The sequence below is a fragment of the Euprymna scolopes genome, chromosome 23, assembly GCF_053919585.1.
Source record: "Euprymna scolopes isolate OS-2025 chromosome 23, ASM5391958v1, whole genome shotgun sequence".
NCBI lineage: Eukaryota > Metazoa > Mollusca > Cephalopoda > Sepiida > Sepiolidae > Euprymna > Euprymna scolopes.
In genome coordinates this window covers 65,586,007-65,607,992 of record NC_136504.1, presented here as the reverse complement: position 1 = coordinate 65,607,992, position 21,986 = coordinate 65,586,007, and the positions used below count along the sequence as shown (strand labels likewise).

The window sequence follows — 21,986 nt, the reverse complement described above, 5'->3', positions numbered from 1 at the left end:
TTAATTTATTATATAAAAAAAGGAAGGCAGGGACTGTGTGAGGGATGATGAAAGGTGTGGGAGGAGTAAGGAAGTTAGAACACCAAAGCTGATTGGCCAAATAAAGAATTTCATGGATAAGGATCGTCGTGTGTCTATAGAGACAATAAGTACACAGTTTGATGTCAGTGTGGGAACTGTACATGCGATTATTTGTGAGGAACTGAAGATGTGGAAGATTTGCACAAATGCACCAGTCTACAACTCCATACTTGTTACAGACTATTTGACCAAGATGGGCATCAAGACAGTTACTCATCCTCTTTACAGTCCAGACCTTGCTCCCTGTGACATTTGGTAATTCCCTAAGCCCAAGGAAAACCTTAGAGGCTGTCATTATGAGACAATTGAAGAAATGAAAGAGGCTGTGACGAAGGTCAGTAACACGTTCACACAAGAAGACTTCCAGAGGTTGTTGGAATGATACAACAAGTGCATTGCAGCCGGAGGAGATTACTTTGAAGAGGACTAGAGCTTCAGGTGAGTATTATCAATAAAACTGCGCATAAGAAAAAAGTTTATTGAAGGCACCTCGTATATATACACACACACACACACACACATATATATATATATATATATATATATATATATATATATATATATATATATGTGTGTGTGTGTGTGTGTGGTGTGAAGACAAGAACTACCCCCCCCCCCATTGGCTCCCCAGGTCGTGGATAGACAAACAACCTTCAAATATAAAAGTTAGCTGCAAACCTCCAATAAGTAGTGCCTGGCAAAATCATGGGTTACTTTTAGGCAAGTCATATCCTGTCCCTGCCGAGAATACGGCAAAACTTTGTGTCTAAATTTATGATGCGTCTGTTCAGTATCTAAACGAAACTAAACTCTGCTCATGGAAGTTTCGTTTATCTTTAGGTACACAGAGGAAGAATGAAAAAATATTTACATTGGTTGTCGCTAGACGAGTTTTTTTGTTGTGATTTATTTACAGGATGTAACCGGAGATTGGAGCTCCATCAAGCAACAACCATGAAAATAATGACAGAGTAGAAAAATACTAGCAACATCGCTTTTGGGAGAAAAAAATCTGTAGGGAAGAGAAGAAAACTCCAGCCCCTCACTACATTTTGAAGCCAATTTATACTCTGTTTGCCCCCCCCCATGAGGCAATATTACTCTATCTTAGGACGTATCTTGCTCTTATACAGGTAAAGCATTGTACCATGAGTGAGATACTTTCTGGGATATTTTTATAGGAGGGTGGACCTGTAAATTCACCCTTGTCCGTCTGTCTGCACTTTTCTCAAAAACTACGCCTTGGAATTTTTGAAATTTTTGCACAAACATTAAACATGATATGAGTAAAAAAGTAACAGAATGGATTTTCTGGGAAAACTCTGCCCCCCCCCCCCAGGGATGCCTTTTGGGTTAAAATGGCTAAAATTGATACTTTTGTGCTTATTAAAAAAAATTGATGCCTTGGATTTTTGTAAAACATTCTGAAAAGATGTAACTAACTGATTTCTATATAATTTTGTTTGTTTATACTTTGTGATAACTCTTGGGTATGCTCCAGGGGCTCTTTTAGGGCTAATAAAAACACTCCAGTTTTGGGACTATTTTACCATATTTGTCTAAAGTTTTCTGTGTATGTTTATTTAGTAGTTTTGCTTGGTGTTGAACTCAAATTTAAATATGTCAAGAACTTGGGGACTTTTGGGGCTGAATGTGGTGAGGGGCAAATGATGGACTTAGTCATTTCTTTTTTTGCATGGTGCAGAACTGAAATTTACATATGTTAAAGCGTAAAACTGTACCATTTGTTCATGTTCACTAGGATTTGACGATATGGTCTTTTTAAAATCCAATGTTAATAAATTCTTGTCGAGCTCTCCGCTAAAATAATCAAATTTTGTCGATTTTGCTCATTGCTTCCAGTCCTCTGAAGATGTCGTTCATTGTTCAACTGACAATCTTATTAATACTTATTCTCGAGTTGCCTTTGAGTCTTAATAAGCAGTAACACATAAGTAAATAATGTCTATGTGTTGCATAGCATAATCTTGTAATAAAATGATTAAGATGCTGGTGAAATGGATATGATGATTTATACTCGGAACTCACAGTGAAGTCAGTGCATCACTGATGATTGATTCTTACAACAGCTGCATGATACGTTTTATGATTAATCACTTGCATTCTTCGCTTGAAATGGATTCTATCTCGTGATTTATATAGATGATAAGAAGAGAGTGATTTTAAGCTTTCTTGATTTCAACAATTTATTGTGTTACCTTATCCTCTGTATGTTAGCACAAATAAGACCAAGATGTTTTTGGTACATTTGTAAATCAAATCCCTTTGATGAACACCCCATCCCATTGACATTCTATTTTTTTTTAACCAATTATTTCATTTTTTTGTTTTTATTTTTTATTTTTGGAATCCTTTCAGTTGAGGTTTCATAATTTGTGCATTCATTTTTTTTGTGCAGATTTTTATCCTCATCTTTATAGTTGTTGTTGTTGTTGTTGTTGTTTTGCCACATTTCAGCCAGCCCTTCCAGGCCCGTGATGCAGTGGATAGAGGTATTGAGTCTCTACGATTTCTGATGATCTTTGTCTGAAGATAGCGGTTTCAATCCAACCCAAACAGGCCAGAGGATTAGTTAACCAAAACGTGGTGAGACAACTACAGAAGGCAGTAATTACTGGGGATAAGTTACAAAACTCGGCATTCCTATCCCATCACGGTTAATCTCCTGAAGAAGGCCAGAGGATGAGTTGGCCAAAAGGTGGTGAAGAAGAAGAAACAACAACAACAACAGCAGCAGCAGCAGCAGCAGCAGCAGCAGCAACAACAACAACAACAACAACAACAACCATGAAGTTGAGGATAACAGTCCACAAAAAGAATGAATACATAATTATTTTTTTTATTTTAGAATTTAGAATGAATGGTTAGTTTCGTATATAAATTTAACATAGATAATCTCTTATTTCCGGATGGTTCTAGCGTTTTGAGGAACTCAACAGTTTTTTTTTTTTTTTTTTTTTTTTTTTTGCCATTAACCCTAAGTCCAAATGATTGCCAGTTATTGTTAGGTTTAGGATTAGAATACCGTAAAGAATGTTTTGGAAAATAATTTATTAGCAAAAATTAAGTTCTAGCAAATTCCCCCGGATATCTTAGCCTAAGTGAAACTCACCTACATTCCTTCATCCTGTCTAACCACTGTAATATATCTGATTATCTCCCACTGTGCTGCAAGGACTCGGACAGACACATGCACGGACTTAGAGTCTATATTCGTAACACCCTTCCCTTGACCAGGGAATCCAAACTAGAATCAGACGACCAGGCCTTCATGTGTTTTAAATTAACTTTACAATTTAGCATTATATTTTCTCTACCGTTCTCCTTCGACCCAGGACTGTACTCTAATCAATCACGTTTCTGATCGCCAAGATCAGCAAGCCTAATTTCTAGACCTATTTATGATCACAATTTCCGAGTATTGTGTTGCAAATGAAATTTCTTTGAATTCTGGACAAAAGAGAAGTTTTGGGTGCGAATGTCTTACAAAGAAGGAACCAGAAACAAACGAATTCCATGGAAATCATGATAGACTGATGACATTTCATCTGTAGAAAACAGAAAAGATCATCCTCTCCATTAGTTTGCAAAGTCAATTTTGTACTCTGTCACGAGTGCTCTGAGCGACACCTCCCAAGATGTGGCAACAGTTCCTTATCTTTGGACCAACATACAAAAATACAAACCGAATTCTCTTAAATATTTAATGAGAAAATTCTTGAGGATTCATTTACTATCATTATTTCAGAATTCGTTCGATTTGTTCTTCAAATTATTTACATTAAGATAATTTTTAACCCGATTAACAATTTGTTTCGAAAACATATTGCATAGAAGAAGGAAAAAAAATCTAATTGCATGGTAGAAGTTAGAATTTTCCCAGTAAAAATTTGGAGGCATTGATTCTTAAGTCTTTATTTAGTTATTTCAAACTAGTCTAAATGAATAAGGAAAAAAAAAATTCAATTTAAGACTAACACGTTTATTTTCGGCTTAACAAATCAGACTTTTAATGAAGAGGTAAAATTTTTTTTATTGTATGTTATCACCCCCCCCTCTCTCTCTCTTCTAATAAGATCACGCCATTACCAAAGAAGAAGAAGAAGAAGAAGAAGAAGAAGAAGAAGAAGAAGAAGAAGAAGAAGAAGAAGAAGAAGAAGAAGACAATGACGGCGATGAAAAGGAGAAAATTATGATGTAGATGATGACGGCGATGAAAAAGAAAAAAAAGATGATGATGATGATAAATATGATAATGATGTAGACGATGACAGCGATGATGATGATGATGAAGAAGAAGAAGAAGAAGAAGAAGAAGAAGAAGAAGAAAACTAGCATTATACACTTACTAGCTGAGTTACCTGAAGAGGGTACTTTGTATTTGAATATTCGTTCTTGTGATTACATTTATCTGAACTTCATGAGTGTATTGCACAACAGCTTGCCACCCTCTTCTTTTCTCATCATCATATTCAGTTTAACGTCCGTTTTACATGATGGCATGTGTTGGACGACTTTTGAAAACTGACTTTCTAAATTAACCTATCTCTGACTTGGTCTTTATTTACCCTTCTTTTTCTCAAGTCCATCCTTATCACTTCCTCCCAAATCTTAATAAATAAAGGTTATTTCATGCCAGAAAATGGTTTAAGCAGAGCTGATAGACCTCTAAAGAAATAAGACAAAAAAAAAAAAAAATCAAACAAAATAAAAAACAATTAAAGATATCGTTTTTATGATGAATTGACCCTCTAACTCTCTAGATCATTTGGACTACTCTGTATGAAGCAGAATTGAGAAAAAGGTTAATGAGCAACGTCACAACACTAAATAAGCCCTTAAATTCTCCATAATTAATGTCCAATATTCACAAAGATCACCTGATTCTAACATGTGGGTGATTTTCACCTCACATAAAAACCGTTATCTAAACTTTAACAGACTTTTATGAATAAAATTACAAAACAATACATCTATTCTTAACCACAAAAAGGTTTTCAGTAAAAATATATTGTTGTCTATGTACTCCTTTCTCTCTAAACGATATCCAGCGAGTGACGTCACCAGATTTGTCTGTTCTGGGTCTGGTTTGGTTGCTGGGACTGGGTTGTTTCTTCGACGAGGGTCCTGGTTGACGGGAGGATCCGGTTGGTCAGTCTGCCACTCTCTCCACATTGCTTTTGATAGAGTGTGCAATTCGTTGAGTTCTGGTTTCTCAAGTCGGCAAGTTACACTAAGAGTCTCTATTAATTGCCTCCGTCACGAGAAGTTAGACTCAAGGTTGAGTTTTAAAGTGGAGGAAACCCAGCTCCCCAAAAGGGGTACTCTGGATTTTTTTTTTTTAATGCCCTGGTCTTAAAGAATTTTTAGTTCACTGAGCGAAAGAACAGATTCTACACTTTGATCCCAGTCGTTTCTAAGAATCATTTTTGTGTATGTATAAACTCGGATTATTTGGATTATTCGGACTACTGTCCTAATCTTGGGTGTAATCTCTGTCCTTTGCCCATAAAACATATCAGAGTAGCTTACTCTCGTTTCATCAGACTTGACCAGGTAGAAGTCTGAAGTAATTTTACTTGTATTTTTTTTAACAAGAAAATCACCACTTATTAACGCCCACAGGCCACTCGAGAATAAGGGTTAAAGAGTGTACAGTGGTCAAAAGGACAATATAGTAATCGTTTGAAGTGTAAATTTGGTAAATTGGATTACTTAAGAGGAACGGCTCATCAAAAACTTTTTATATTGGACTTGAAGATGGCCATATTGTAGTCAGCTGGAAAGCAGATAAACGAAAAAGAGTTCCACAGGTGTGCAATTCTAAGAAAGAAGCTTTGTTTATGGAATCTATGCTTAGGTTTAGGCACAGATAAAAAGTGGGGGAAATTATTGACAGTGTTTTCAGCCAGACGAGTGTTTCTCGTGAATGTTTGGTGAGGGGGGGACCATAGATTGGGGCTCAAACGAGCACTAACCATAAAAATAACGATAAAACAGAAACAAGCATGCAACGTCTCTTCTGTGAGAAAGAGGTTGCAGGGAAGAGAAAAAGGCATCCCCTACAATGCTACGAAGTTTATTCTGAACTCAGTCAAGGTAGGATAAGGTCTTTCTAGCAGCTCCTGCCCAGATGTGACAGCAATACATCCTTGGACGTATTTGACTCTTACATAGGTAGAGAATTGCATCAAAAGTAAAATATCTACTGGATCGATAGAAAGATCCCATCATTTTTCCAGCGACCTTGGCAATAGATTTGATGTATGTGTTCAATTTTAGATCAGGAGTAAAGGTCAAGCTCAGAAGCTTGTCAAAACATTGAGTCTCCCAAAGACGAGAGCCATTCATTTCAATTGATGTCAGATGGAGATCAAAATGTTGATGATGTAAAGATAGAAGCTTGGTTTTAGATGCATTAAAAGTAACCAGACACTTTTTCCCCATTGTACCATGTGCTCAAGAGAGAGAGAGAGAGAGAGAGAGAGAGAGAGAGAGAGAGAGAGAGAGAGAGAACTTGGTCGTTTATGGCCTTTGATGTGCTGCCATAAATGGTAGTGTTTTCAGCAAAGATGTCTACGAATGATCTAAGGATGTGATTTGGAAGATCATTGATGTAGATCAGGAAAAGAGTTGGACCCAAGATGGACCCCTGAAGGACTCAAGCATTAATACTATAGTATGGCCAATAGTAATTTGTACTTGTGTTCTTAGTATCATCAATACAGATGAGGATTGAAATTTCTATCTTCAGAAGACTTTCATTTAGAACAGGTTATACTTAGCTCTTTTATCTATTGTGCCATTGATCCTCAAATACGTTACGCTCTCTGGGCTAATTCTAATATTGGGATTTTGAGGATTGGGGATAATTTCCTCTCTTAGACGCACCCAATTGTAAAGAAGATACTTCCGGGCATGTCAAGCATTTCATGAGAAAAACTTAATTACTTCATGTCATACTTGAAAAAAAAATATGCCTTTTTTTAATATATATATATATCTAATTATATTAACAATGTCTTGATAAAAAAAAGAAACATGTATTTTCTATGAATGGAAACTGGGTGTCTGTCTGTAATGGAAACTACAACATATTTTCAGAAATATCATTTTATACTGGCAAATATATTCTCCCTCCGCATATATTAGCTAATCTAACAGGGTAGAACCATGGCAAATGAACATATACTACATAGTCCTCTTCCCAAAGGAGGAGGTCATGCTTGGAAGAATGGTATCACAACAAACAAACATGTATTACATTACTTCCGCATTTCCAAAAGAAGAGATAATGTCTGGGAGGAGGATCTCATGACAACAAAACAGAAGCTACACTACTCTCCTTCTCCCACCCAAAAAAAAAGGAAAAGGTAATACCTGGGAGCATGGTATCATGTCCATAAAAAGAAGAGCAATAGCTGAGAATATTTTATCATTAGAAATGAACATATACGACACTAATCTTTACCCTGAAAGAAGGAGGTGATGCTTGAGAGGATGATCTCATAACAACAGATACTACATTACTCTCCCCCCAACTTTTCAAAAATTAAGCTATCAGAAATAGTACATTAGTGTGAAATAGTATAATAAATCGAATTGTCTGAGATACTATACATCAACTTGAGTTGAAAACTTTGTGCCAACCATCTTATTCAGTTGAGCTTGTGCCATCTGAATTCCACCTCTTCCACTCCCTAGATAGTCATCTTCGTGGAAAGCAATAAAGCAAATTTGGGCTAAGCCCTTATGGGCGTTTTTGTGTCTAAAACCTCTGAGTTCTCCCACAAGGGATTGAACAGCTAGAGGCATGTTGGCAGAAGGTGTTGGATACTGACGGTGATTACTTTGAAGACTAAATATAAGTTACGCATACCGTTAACCCTTTTTTACCTTAAAAAAAAACGGGCAGGGCGGTTTTGATTATCTTGTACATTCTTCACTAAAAGATTCATTGTTTAATTTAGGTTTTGTTTTGTGAAACGAAAAAAAATCTAATTAAAAAAAAAATGAATCTCGTTTCTTTACCTTCTAATATATTTAAGTTATTTTATGGACCTAACCGCTAATTTACCTTAACGAACCCAGATGGAATCAAAGGAGAATTTTAATGTTTTTTTTTAGATTCTTTGGTAGATGCAACCCTTATTGAAATTTATCTGAATGTTCTGTTAGCATAGAATATTTCTATAGCGCAAAAACACTGGCTTTAAGCCTTTAAAAAATTAAAGTAAAGCCCTCTTTATGAAATTAAGAAAACACGGTTAATCTAAGTGCAAAAAGCAATATTACAACTTACTGTCGTTGAATACTTTCTGACTGTTTACTGAATACACCTGTTGACTCGGCAGTATTAGACACTATCAATTTCTGCATTAATTTTTGGTAACCTAGAAGTAAGGGTTGACTTTGGGAGTGGGTTCAAAATGTCCCAAGTAGCAGTAATTGTCACTTCCTACGCTGATGATTGCATATGCATAACACGCTAATGTCTGTAGACAGATATTAATGTTGCATGCTTATATACATACTAGCAGGCCACCTGACATTGCCCGGTCGTAAAATACGCTTAAATATGATATTTGGATTAATGCAGATTTCGTGTTTATTATTATATTATATTGGACTAATATATAGTAATGATTTAAAAAGTTAAAAAATAAAAATGACTTATGCGCCACCACCGAGAATCGAAACCAAAACGTTTAGCTTCTGATTTACTTTTTTCTTTTATGCTAATGCTTGAGCTATGAAAATATGTTTGTTGCAAGGCTAAAAATTAAAACATGAACTAATAGCCATTATGTTACGCATGCGTATTCGTAATGCCGTCGTTCGACCTTCATCTGGCGAATTCCATTTTTTAAATTTTCACACTTTTGCACCGATTTTCCCAGCTGAAACCCAAATATAAAGTTTTGCATGAGTTCGAATACTCTATATATTAAGTTTCACGTCTGTAGACCAAAAACTAACACAGGAGTTCGGTAGGCAAATTATTTTTAAACAAATATATATACAAATACATTAATATATATATGGAAAGAGGTTTGTGTTTACTATAATCTTTTCACGCAAATATTACGCAAGTATAACTTATGTAGAATATCTGCATGAATATAATTACACGTAATAGTTAACTAAAGGTGATCATCGCATAAGAAAACCGAAAAAAAAAAAAACTAATAGGAAATGAATTAAAATTAATATTTAAATAAACAGAAGAAAAGGATTTTAATATAAATATCAATACACACAAAAAAAATTATAGAAATATAGATAAGAAGATAATACCAAGGTTAATTTAATTTAAAACAAACAGCTGACATACGATACACACGCACACACACACACACACACACACACACACACACACACACACACACACACACACACACACACACACACACATAGTTATACTCCTTTTTAAATGGTACCTCTTTTTTATCGTGATTTAAAATTATTAATAAGAAAACATTAAAATAAATTGTAAGGGCTTGAACAGGTGCTCATTCGATTAAGCTATACATCCAGATAATAATAAATTTGTTTTTTTTTAAAGAAGAAATGATCTGCAAAGGTATAACAATAATATATTAGGAAGAGAAATGATATATATATTTGCATGTCTTCATATATACTTCAGTTGGAGATATTCCGGCAGGTGGCGTGTTGCATGTCTTACTGGAGGCAGCATAGGCGTCTTGCCTATTTGGCAGTCGTTGCAGAACTCTCCTGGTATTGGTGATTGATACCTTTATATATCTCACTCACCCACCTATGTTAATTAGTGGGCGTCTCCCAAAATTTGAAGTCGTGTAGATTTCAATATTTTTTTCTCTTGGGGTTCATTATAATTGGTTTTGTAAACTTTCTTTTCCTTTTCAATCTTCTCGGTTCGGGCATGGTTTGTGGTGGTTCGATATCAAACGCTTCATATAGTATATCAATTGGATCTTCCTTTTCATCAGGTTTGTCATGTTCGTTGTCGTTTATGACATTTTCTCAATTGATTTTGATGTCTTTTGTGTATCCCTTTTGGACCTTTTATCATGTAGACCAAGTTGCCGATACGTTTATCTACCGTATCAAACTCCCAACATGAAATATTATTTTTCATACATTTAAAACATACACGATCACCAGGTTCAAACCTTTTACGTGATGTGTGCGTAGTTTGATGGACCATTGCTTGCTTTAGTATTAATTTATCAAATGATGATTTTATTTTTCTAGCAAACATTAATTCTGCTGGCGATAATTTCGACGGTGTATTTGGGTTCTTGTTTATCCTGTATATTTGCAGGAATTGTTGTAATCCGTCGGGGTCCCTATTGATTTTCTAAGTGCACGCTTTACCGTGTCTATGAACCTTTCTGCTAATCCATTTGACTAGGATGGAACGGTGGTGTAGTTATATGTTTTACCTGAAAGTGTCACAAAAGTCCTTGAAATCACTTGATGTAAATTGTGTTCCGTTATCTGTGACTATAATGTCTGGCACACCAAAACGTGCAAATATTTCATGCAGAAAACTTATTGTGTTATTTGTCATCGGGTTCTTGAAACGCTTTACTTCAGGCCATCTGGAAAAACTATCTACTACGATTAGGAAGTATTGTCCTTCGGTCGGTCCAGCAAAGTCTATATGAATGCGTGACCATGGATGGTCAGTTTTTTTCCAAGGTTTATGGACTATCGGTGGTGCCTTTGTGGCTAACGCACAACCTTTACACTTGTTTACTGTTAGTGCAATATCCACATCCATGTTACGCCAGTAAACGTAACTCCGCATAAGTGCCATCATCCTATTTATATCCGGGTGTCCTGTATGAAAATCACGTAAGATCTTTTTCTACAACTCTTTAACTATATAATACAACATCATTGCATACGGAAAATATGCTTTGCGTTTTTTCATCATTTTCCCTTATTTGTTTTTTTATGTCTGTGATGACATCGTCATTTTCAACCTCCCTTTTTATATCGGTTAACGTGACTGGTAATTCTTTTATTATATTCACCACCATGTTTTTTCCTCATAATTGGAACACATAGCTGCAATTACTGACTCTTCAAGGGTTTCCTCCATTTTCGGTATAAGCCTTGACAGGCCATCCGCATGATCTATTTTTTCGAACCCAGCTGTTTTATTTGAAAGTAATAATTTAGCAAGATCGTACCCCAACGAAGTAAGCGATTTGCCGTGTATACTGGCAAGCACTTTTTTGAGCCGAAGATTGTCACTAGGGGCTTTTGATCTGTTTCTAGTATAAAGTGTCTCCCGTACAGATAACGGTGGAATTTCGTCACCGCGAAAATAATGCTTAACCCCTCTTTTTCTATGTGAGAGTAAACCTTTTCTGCCGGAAGTAGTGTCCTTGAGGCGTGAGCTAGAGGTTTCTTTGATCCATCTGGCAGGATATGCTGTATACATGCTCCTATACCATACGAGCTCGTGTCGCTCGCAACACTTATTTCTAATTTTGGGTCGTAATAGGTTAATTAAATAAATAAAATAATTAAAATAAAAGCGGGACGAACTTTGTTGTTCAAACACGAATTTAAGAAGGTCTGATTTGCAGAGCTAAGTTACATCCTGGACAAAAAATTGAAAGTGATTTTATCTCTAATTTTTTTGTCTAAGCTTTCTTGTAATCTGGCACGTTTTAACAGGTAATATCATGAAATTTGGAAAGCTTCGGTTGGCTGTTTGTCGTTTTTTGACAAAATTAGATTTTCTAGATATATATTGCAATAATTCACGAACGTAGCCTTTCGAGCTTATTGTTAAAAAATCCAAAGAATTTGCAACATTTGATCTTCAAAAACTATGGTTGCTCGACGAACCCTATTGTTACTCAGAACGTCTTAAATCTCTGTTCTGTGCAGTTGTCTGAGCTTGAACTTAATATTCTTTTGCATGGCTTGGACTTCTGCATTCCTCCCATACCTCCAAAGCGTGAAGAGATATATGTTGAATTTGAATTTTTTTTTGCTCAATTAAAAAGACTTTCTCTTATTTCCGACGCTATGGTCAGTGATATTAAGGCGAAACTTAATGACGTCGCACATTCTTATGCGGGCATACCCATTTCGTTTTGTGAAGCAAAATGGCGAAGTGAACATTATCGTATAATCAAAGCACTTCGCCATAATAAATCTTTAGTCATCACAAAACCCGATAAAGGTTCTGGCGTTGTCATTATGGATCACCAGGATTATGTCAATAAAATGTTAACTATTTTGGGGGACACCTCTAAATTTGTTAAATTGGGTCCGGTAGATACTCATGATTCTACTGTTTCTATCGAGACCAAGTTCCAAAAACAACTTGTCAAATGGGTCAAAAGTGGTGCTCTTCCCACTTTCATTTCTGATTTAATTCGTCCTACTGGTTTTATTCGCCCTCGTTTGTATGGTTTGCCTAAGACCCATAAAAAGGGGGTACCGTGGAGACCCATATTATCTATGATAGGGTCTTGTCAACATAAGCTAGCAAAATGGTTGACAATTATTTTAGAACCTGTTTTGGAACGTTATAGTTCATATTGTATTAAAGATTCTTTTAGCTTTGCTAACTTTATACAAAATTATACTCATTCAGACAAATTTATGTGTTCCTTCGATATTTCCAGTCTTTTTACTTGTATCCCATTGTTAGAGACTATTAATATTTGTGCTGACGCTTTATATCGGAGTAAATTCCGACTTCCCAATACCAGAAAATATTTTTGTAGAATTGATGAAATTCTCCACCATGTCGGTAGAATTACGTTTCAAAGATATTATGTACAGACAGACGGATGGTGTGGCCATGGGTTCCCCATTGGGACCAGCGTTGGCTGATATCTTTGTGGGTTTTCATGAAGAGGGTCTATTGTCTGGTTTGCATAAACCAGACAATTATTTTCGTTACGTTGACGACACTTTCTGCTTATTTGACAACGAGACGAATGCGGATGCTTTTTTTTGTGTCCCTCAATAATGTTCATCCAGCCCTTAAGTTTACGGTAGACAAGGAAACGAATTCTACTCTTCCATTTTTGAATGTTCTTGTGCCCAAGACATCCTCGTGCTTTCTTACTTCTGTTTATCGTAAACCAACTTTTAGGGGTCTCTATACGCGTTCGGACTCTTTTTGCCCTATAAACCAAATAGGGCCTTGATCATTTGTTCTGAGGTTAATTTGGATGACGAACTCAAATTTATCACTAAGACCCTCTGTAATAATGGTTACCCCTCGGATATTGTTGAAACTACTATTAATAAGAAAGTTTCTAATTTTCATAAACCCAAAGAAATTATAGCTAATAGATGTCCTGTGTACCTACGTCTACCTTGGATAGGTAACATCAGTGACCGATTTGCTAAGCAAATTTCTTTGACGGTGCAACGGTGTTATTTTGCATCGAACCCGCGTGTTGTTTTTTCAACTAAGCCTACGTTGCCGTCTATTCGCAAAGATGTTCTGCCCACCCCCCTTATAATTCTATTATTTATTTATTTAAATGTAGTTGCAATGCGCACTATGTTGGGCGAACATCGCAAAGATTAGATTTTCGTTTGAAACAGCATGTGCCTTTAAAGATTCGTACTGCAAATTTTTCACCCTCGGATGTTCTGAGTAATACGTATGGTTCTGCGATTTGCTACCATCTTATAAATAACCATGCGTGTGCCACGAATTTCAGTGCTGACATGTTTACGATCCTTAGTAAGTCGCACTCTCCCTATCATTTGAAAATTTTAGAGACTCTTTTTATTATTGGACTTAATTTAGTCTCTGTGTAATTTTTCCCCGTTTATTTGTTTTTTTTCCTACCCCCGCCATATTCATGACTTTTTTTTGTTTGTTTTAAATCGTATTTTCCTCGATTTAGCTTTGATAAGTGAGGAACGAAACTTGGTTAGCTTCATTTTACATTTTTTATTTTTTAAATTCATTATGTTTTTTGTCTGTATTTAGCCGTTATATAAATATTAATATATATATATATATATATATATATATATATATATATATATACACTTATTTATATATATATATGTATATATATACATATTCATATATATGTATATACATACATATTCATATATATGTATATACATACATATTCATATATATGTATATACATACATATTCATATATATGTATATATACACATATTCATATATATGTATATATTGTATATATATATTCATATGTATGTATATATATACATATGCATTAGGGTAGGTCGATTTTCAACTTTTTTTGGAAAATGTAAAAGGTTGAAGCAGAGAAAGTTGCACAAACCTATGGGGAGTACAAATATAAAAAAACTAGGTTTCTAACATCAGGCATCGGATGCTAATTTGATTTTAAAGATCGTCTACTTTGAGATACGGAAAAAATCCTTATCTGTGAAAGATTTGTGAGAAATTATTTAGTATTTTGCAGTTTCAATCATAACAAGTTGTTTTTATATATTTAAATAAACGATATAATGACTGATATGCTAAATATTAAACAAAATTATAATTGCCCCCCCCCCCATACTGAGGTGGCGGCAATTACAAAATTCTATAAATGCTGCATTTTACTTTGTTTTATAACTGCATAATTCAATTCTTTTTACTATCAATGAAAAAAAGAAGTTTTTATTCCGTTTGGAAAAAAGTCTTAATAAAACCTAAAACAAATTATTTACCTATCTCTATGCTGGTATAAAAAACACAAAACAATTGGCAAGTAAAAAAGCTATTTATTTTACCATAATATCAAAATTCTCCCTATAGGATCATTTTGAAGCAAAAAATGGCCTCATTTCATGGCATAAAATCTTAGCAATGATATGTCATGTCTTACTTCAAGTCCATAGACTGATTGGCAGGCTTCTGATGTCACTTTTACAGCACTTTCCACACTTTGTGAATGTGCAGGCAAATCAGGTAACTCTGGCTTTCTGCCGCTCATAAATAATTACTAAAGTTCATGATATGATAATTCTTCAGTTAGTGCTGGCTCTGAACCTCCACTTTGATAAATGTAAAGCGTCAAAATTTATTGTTGATATTTTTTAAACGCTTTCTCACTGGTTCCCCACTACTGAAAAAGAAAAGAGAAGTCAAATAATTTTATTAACTTGAACAAATGAACACAATTTTATTTTAATTAATTTTTTTTTTAATTTAATAATTGAAAATGAATGTATAAATCGAAATAAACAATTTGATCAGTTTTATATGAATGTTTACGTACCTAATGGTTAAAATTCTTCTTATAGCTTCTTCCCTCACTTCCATTTCATCTGATTTTAACAAAGAGAACAGAATATTCTCTGGCAAAAGGGCAAAAGCATTAAACTGAAGATTGCTTAAAGCAATTTCCTGAATTTCTGGAGGCTGCTTTTTTATTTGCCCAATCATTTTAAAAATATACATTTTCTGGTTATGAAATTTATTATCCAGTTTAATTTCAAACCAGCTAACTGTATACACTTCTACAATAAAACTAATCAGCTGGTGCATTTTTCTGGTCAATTCAGATGGATAAATTTTATGGGTCCACAAACACATTAATCGGATTGCCAGAGTAAGCCATTTTGCCTGATTTAAAGGTCAGATCCTTCATGCTGTATACTGAGGGTCTACTTTACCCCTTGAAATACCAACAGCATACTCTAAAAGTAGTCTTTGGTCACCAGTGAGATCATTTTCTGTTAGTTCAGAATACCTGCCCCCCAGAGGACTACTCACTGGTAAAACGTCAACTTTGGGTAAATGATGGTAATTGTTGGCACATCATTTTCCGAGTTGACCCGTACATGATGTTGGGCTTCGTGCACTTCCATCAAGGAATTGAAATAATGCCCTAAAAGGAAGCTCATTCTGGTGTAGAGAACAACCAATAGTGTATATTTTTCTATACAGCTTGTTTTCTAGTGAGGAAACCAGTCTTGGTGCTTGTGGTGTCTAGAAGGACAGCCTTTAAAGTATTGACACTCTCATACTCTTCTAGAACTTTGTGAACTTCATCTGTCAGAACAGCACCAGTTGCTCTAACAGTAGGAATCACTCTATGCCTTAGATACACCCTCTTACTTCCACAACCCATCTCTTTCGTAAATGTCAAGTGATGCTCTTGTCCTTTAGCTTTTCTTCGATTTTTGTTTCCTTTTTCATCGACAATTTCAATGTAAAATAAAGTGTCTTTATCGTGTTTCCCATCATCACCAATGCAGACAAGATTTCTAATTTTTTGATTATGTTTTTGATAGGCATTATTTTTTTTATCTTTCTTTTTCTCTGTCAATTTTGGATTTATCAAGAAAACAAATTTCCTTAAATCAATATTTGATTTTAGAAGGCCCGCAGCCTGTAGATCCAAAAGAAACGCATTTGCAAGACTTGCACCTAGGTTTGATGAGACATCACCTCTGATGAGTTCAATGGCATAACGAGGAATTTTTATCAGGCTGTAAATATTCTTACATTCTTCCTCTGGTTCAAAACTTTCATCTGTTCCATCACTATTTTCTGATGTCAGAATGATATTCTTGTCATGGGATGTTGAAGCAATAGGCGGGGTGTGTGTGTGTGTGTGTGAATCAACTTGCTTTTCTCCTAACGTTAACTTTTTAGATTTTGCGACTGCAGCTTTATCAACAGGTCTCAATTGAAAATTGCCTTCGAGTTCTATTTTATTTCTTTGGTCCTTCAAATACTCTCTCCCCCACAGGAACCTGAATTAGAAAATTCGACAAATGTTTATTCTAATCTACGCTAATCTTAGAAATAAATTCTATTTCACGTAAAAAAATTTTAATTTCTTTTCTCACTGGTTTACAAGTATGGAAATTAATTTAATTTAAGATGTCTATAATTTTCATTAAAAAGTTTTTTTCAAACAAACAAGAGAAATTTAAAAAAATAGAATAAACTAACCTTTTTTTCATAGGACAGGTACAGACAATATGCTTTGACTGACAATTTTCTTTTTTGCATTTAATATTTTTGGCATGACAACTTACAATTGGCAGGTCACACAAACAAGATGAAATATCAAATAATTTGTCAATTTGTAATTGACCAGAAGACTTTTGGCATATGCGGATAAAACGTTTCTATTTATTTGCATAATTTTTTTAAAGCAGGTGTCCTGCAATTTGTGTACAATCCATTTATGAGTTAATAGGGGCAAACTGGAATTTACTGCCTTCCAAATATCTTTAACATCATTTGCCATTAATTTTGAAAGGGCAAATTTATTTAACTTTGGGCGAGAATTCTCCATGTAATAACCATATTGAATAATCTGACGGAAAGTAGGGATTCTGTTGTATTTAATGGAAAAGGTGTGCCCACAAATTTTGTAGAAATAGTTCGTTTCCGACTCATGGTTAGAAAAATATCTGCAAAATACATATTTTATGATATGGTAAGAAATTAAACAAAGGAACTTATGAATTAAATTTAAAATTTGGAAAAATTGGTAAATATCAAAAAAGAAATAATAAAAGTTTGCTAAGATATAAAATGCAAAATGTAATAATTTCTATATTTGAATTAAGCTCCGGTTAACAAAGTAAACATACGTGTGAACACGAAAATGAAGCCGATTACTTGGCAGTGTAGACAGAAATATTAACCGGATAAAATAAAGCCCTGGTTTATTAGTTGTTTAATTCATTTTAAATGAAATATTTTGCAGGGTGTCTTTTTATATCGACACTCAATTAGTTTTCTAAAAATAAAATAGATATTACAAACAAAAGAAAAAACGTATTGTATATACTCCCTTCATATGTTTTCTTCAAAACCGGCATGAATATGACATGCTTATTCTTTGATTTAACACCGGCACCCTGCGACATAGACGCAGCTTATTGAGTTTTTCAATGTTTAAATTCATTTTAGCAAAAAACGATGGAGTTTTAGAAAAAAAGTATTTTGTGTTGTTATTCTTAATGCTATTTAACAACTTTCTCTGCATAGACCTAGTCATAATGCCAAAATCGACCTACCCTAATATGCATATATATATACATATTCATATATATATATGTATATATATATACACATTCGTATATATGTATATATTGTATATATATATTCATATATATGTATATATATATACATATTCATATATATGCATATATATATATACATATTCATATACACATTCATATATGTATATATACATATATACATATTCATATATAGGTATATATATATACATATTCATATATATGTATATATATATACATAATCATATATATATGTACATATACATATTCATATATAAGTATATATATACATATATATATGTATATATACATATTCATATATAAGTATATATATACATATTCATATATATGTATATATATACATATTCATATATATGTATATATATACATATTCATATATAAGTATATATATACATATTCATATATAAGTATATATATATACATATTCATATATATGTATATATATACATATTCATATATATGTATATATATACATATTCATATATATGTATATATATATACATATTCATATATATGTATATATATACCTATTCATATATATGTATATATATACATATTCATATATATGTATATATATACATATTCATATATATGTATATATATACATATTCATATATATGTATATATATATATATATACATATTCATATATATGTATATATATACATATTCATATATATGTATATATATACATATTCATATATATGTATATATATACATATTCATATATATATATATATATACATATTAATATATATATACATATTCATATATATATACATATTCATATAGCGTGTCCAGGGGTGATGAAAAAAATCCAATAAAGTGCTCGATCGTAGATGTGAGAGCTGAAGATACAATATTTATTATGACACTATATATATACATATTTCAAGGTCGTACCATTGGTTTCGATACACCGAAAACAGTAATAATATACTGTAGAAAATCGGTATAATCTCGTCGGCGACAAAGAAAAATCTGGAACTAATGTAAAATGAACGAACATAGAAGAAACGCTAGACGAGCGTTTAAGACTCAGAATTTCATATTTAAAAAATATCGTTTTAAAAACGACGCTAATAGATTATGATTATAGAAGAAAGAAAGGAAGAAAGTGTGTGTGTGTGTGTGTGTGTGTGTGTTTGTACGTGTGCGTGCGTGTGTGTGTGCATTCATAGCGGGGAAGGGGGTGCTATGGAAAACTCTATAAAAAATATAAAAGTCCTGTTAAAGCCATATCAATAAATAAAAGTAGGACAATTAACGGTAATAAATAATGAGAAAGGCATGAATATATTAATATGATTTTTAAAATTTTTTAATTATTTAAATTAATTAAATTAAATAAAATAAGGATAAAGATAAATAAGGTAAATTTAATAAATAAATAAAAAATAAGAACTTTAAAAGAATTATTAATTTTTTAAAAATATTAATATTTTAATTATGAGAGAGTAATAGTGAATGGAGAAATTTAAGATAATTAAAATAATTAAAGGAAATTAATCAATATTAAAAGACTTAACAACTATCAGATGCGAAGGTTGTGGGGGGGGGAAGGGAATAGTTTCTCTATAAAGGTTATCCTTATTATTGGGGGGGGGTTATGGTAAAGTTAAGGATATTAGGTGGTGAGAAAGGTTGAGATATGCATAGAAGAGAGTTGGTTTGGAGTTTAGAATGAGAGGTGAATGTGGAATTTAGGTGTCTATGCGTGAATAGGGTGTCTTTGTGTAAATGGGGTGTGTGATAGTAAGGAGGTAAGGTGGCGAGGAATGTTGAGGTATGATTAGAAGAGAGATGGTTTGAGGTTTAGAGTGAGAGGTGAATGTGGTATTTAGGTGTCTATGTGTGAATTAGGAGTCTTTGTGTAAATGGGGTGAAAGTATATATATATATATATATATATATATATAAGTATATATATATAAGTATATATAAGTATATATATATAAGTATATATATATATAAGTATATATAAGTATATATATATATATATATATATATAAGTATATATATATATGTATATATATATATATATAAGTATATATATATATATATAAGTATAGAGTGGAAGAGTGGATGAAGTCAGCAAACCCCCCTGACCTCATCCACTCTTCCACTCTTTAATCCCAAAATAGCGATGATTTCTGTAAAAGTCTGAGGACGCTACAAACGGCAAAAAAAAAAAAAACGGCCATGTAGCCGAAACAATAATGTAACTTAACAGAAAGATACGGTAATAAAAAATAAAACGCATATTTGCTCTACAACAGTATTGAGCACTTTCTTCAGTTTTTATTAATTACCATCCCCACTAAACTATATATATATATATATATATATATATATATATATATATATATATATATATATATATATATGAATTAAAGATTTATTTAAATAATGTTTTCATCTCTTATTTTATGCTGCGTTTGCATTTTCCCGAAGGCATTTTTTTCAAAAGATGTCCTTTTATTTTTGTCATTTCACAGCTCTGTTGTTTTTCATTCCACTTCCTAGTTTAGCTTCATTGCAGGATGCATTGCCATCCAATTATTTTTCTTGAATTAGAAACTGAATTTTTTAAAAACTTTTTTTCTCACTTATTTTATTTCTTCCTCTCTACTGGTCTCCCCTCTTCCCTTGTATCTTTGTTTTTACTTACTCTTTATCCGTTTATTTGCTTTTTTTTCTTAATTTTTTTTTTAATAGATTTCATATATTCTCATTATCTTTTTTTTTGTTTTAGTTCACTCACTTCTGCCTTTTGTTTTTCTTTATCTTGCTTTTCCATATTTACTCATTTATTTTTTCTGTCTTCTCTATATTATCTGATTTTCGTTTTCTCCCCCCCCCCTCCACCTTCTTTTTCACTTCTTGTTCATTCTTTTTTCATTTTTCTCACCGATGGATAAAAGTACAGAATAGTTAACACTCAATAACTCGAAAAAAAATAATTAAAACAAACAAAAAAGACAAAAGAAATGACAGACAATTTATATAAAACGCATCAAAAGGAAATTCTCTACCGAACCCGCCTAGTTGTAATGTGTCAAAATAATTTGGAATATTTTTTAAATATTAAAAGTCCTGAATAGTTAACAGTTGAGAATCCGAAATAAATTAAATAAAAAAAATTGCGGAACTCGTCTAGTTCTAATGTGTAGAAAATATTTGTAAACATTTTTAACAGTACAACACATTTTACAAATCGTTTTCACATGTTAAAAATAGCTGGGTTTCGTGGAGCATTTTATTGTAATGCGTTTTATATAAATTATGTGTCATTTTTTTTTTTTTTTTTTGTGTGTGTGTGTGTGTGTGTGTGTGTGTGTGTGTGTGTGTGTGTGCAGTACGAGTTCTTCGGTATTAACTATTTTATACTTTTACTCATATTAGCTCCATTCTCCTTTTCTTTTCTTTGAATTTTCTTAATGTTTCTTTAGTTTAAAACCTCCCATTTTTGCCACCAAGCAGCTATATATAACATGGAACCTAACCTGAGAAAAAGATTTTGTTTTGGATTTTTTCATACTTAATAGTCACTACTTACTAAGGCCCAAAACCACTCGAGAATAAGATTAATGAGATACCAGTTAGGTGATGAGCAATACTTTGAGAGAATTGGAAACTATGAATGGAATGGACAAAATTTGATGCTTGTTTTCAAGTCCAATGTTTACAAATACTACAATAATCAAATTCCCATCATTTGCACTTCTTTTTATGCCGTTTTTCATCGTCCAACTGACAAGCTCATTAACGCTTATCCCTGAGTGGCCTACGGGCCTTGTTGACTCGATATAATATGACTATTCATATTCAAATAACAGCTACTCATAAT

General features: G+C 33.1%; 1 protein-coding gene and 1 long non-coding RNA gene across 8 annotated transcripts in view; both read right to left on the bottom strand.

The window, feature by feature from the left end:
- Positions 1 to 21,986, bottom strand: part of LOC145245959 (3',5'-cyclic-AMP phosphodiesterase 4C-like) — a 1,213,142-nt gene that overhangs the window by 1,065,276 nt on the left and 125,880 nt on the right. The window lies entirely within an intron of this gene.
- Positions 14,837 to 18,125, bottom strand: LOC145245964 (uncharacterized). The gene is made up of 2 exons (XR_013863056.1): positions 15,350 to 18,125; positions 14,837 to 15,196 (listed from the first exon to the last, which is right to left on the bottom strand). It is a non-coding gene; the product is annotated as an uncharacterized LOC145245964 (long non-coding RNA).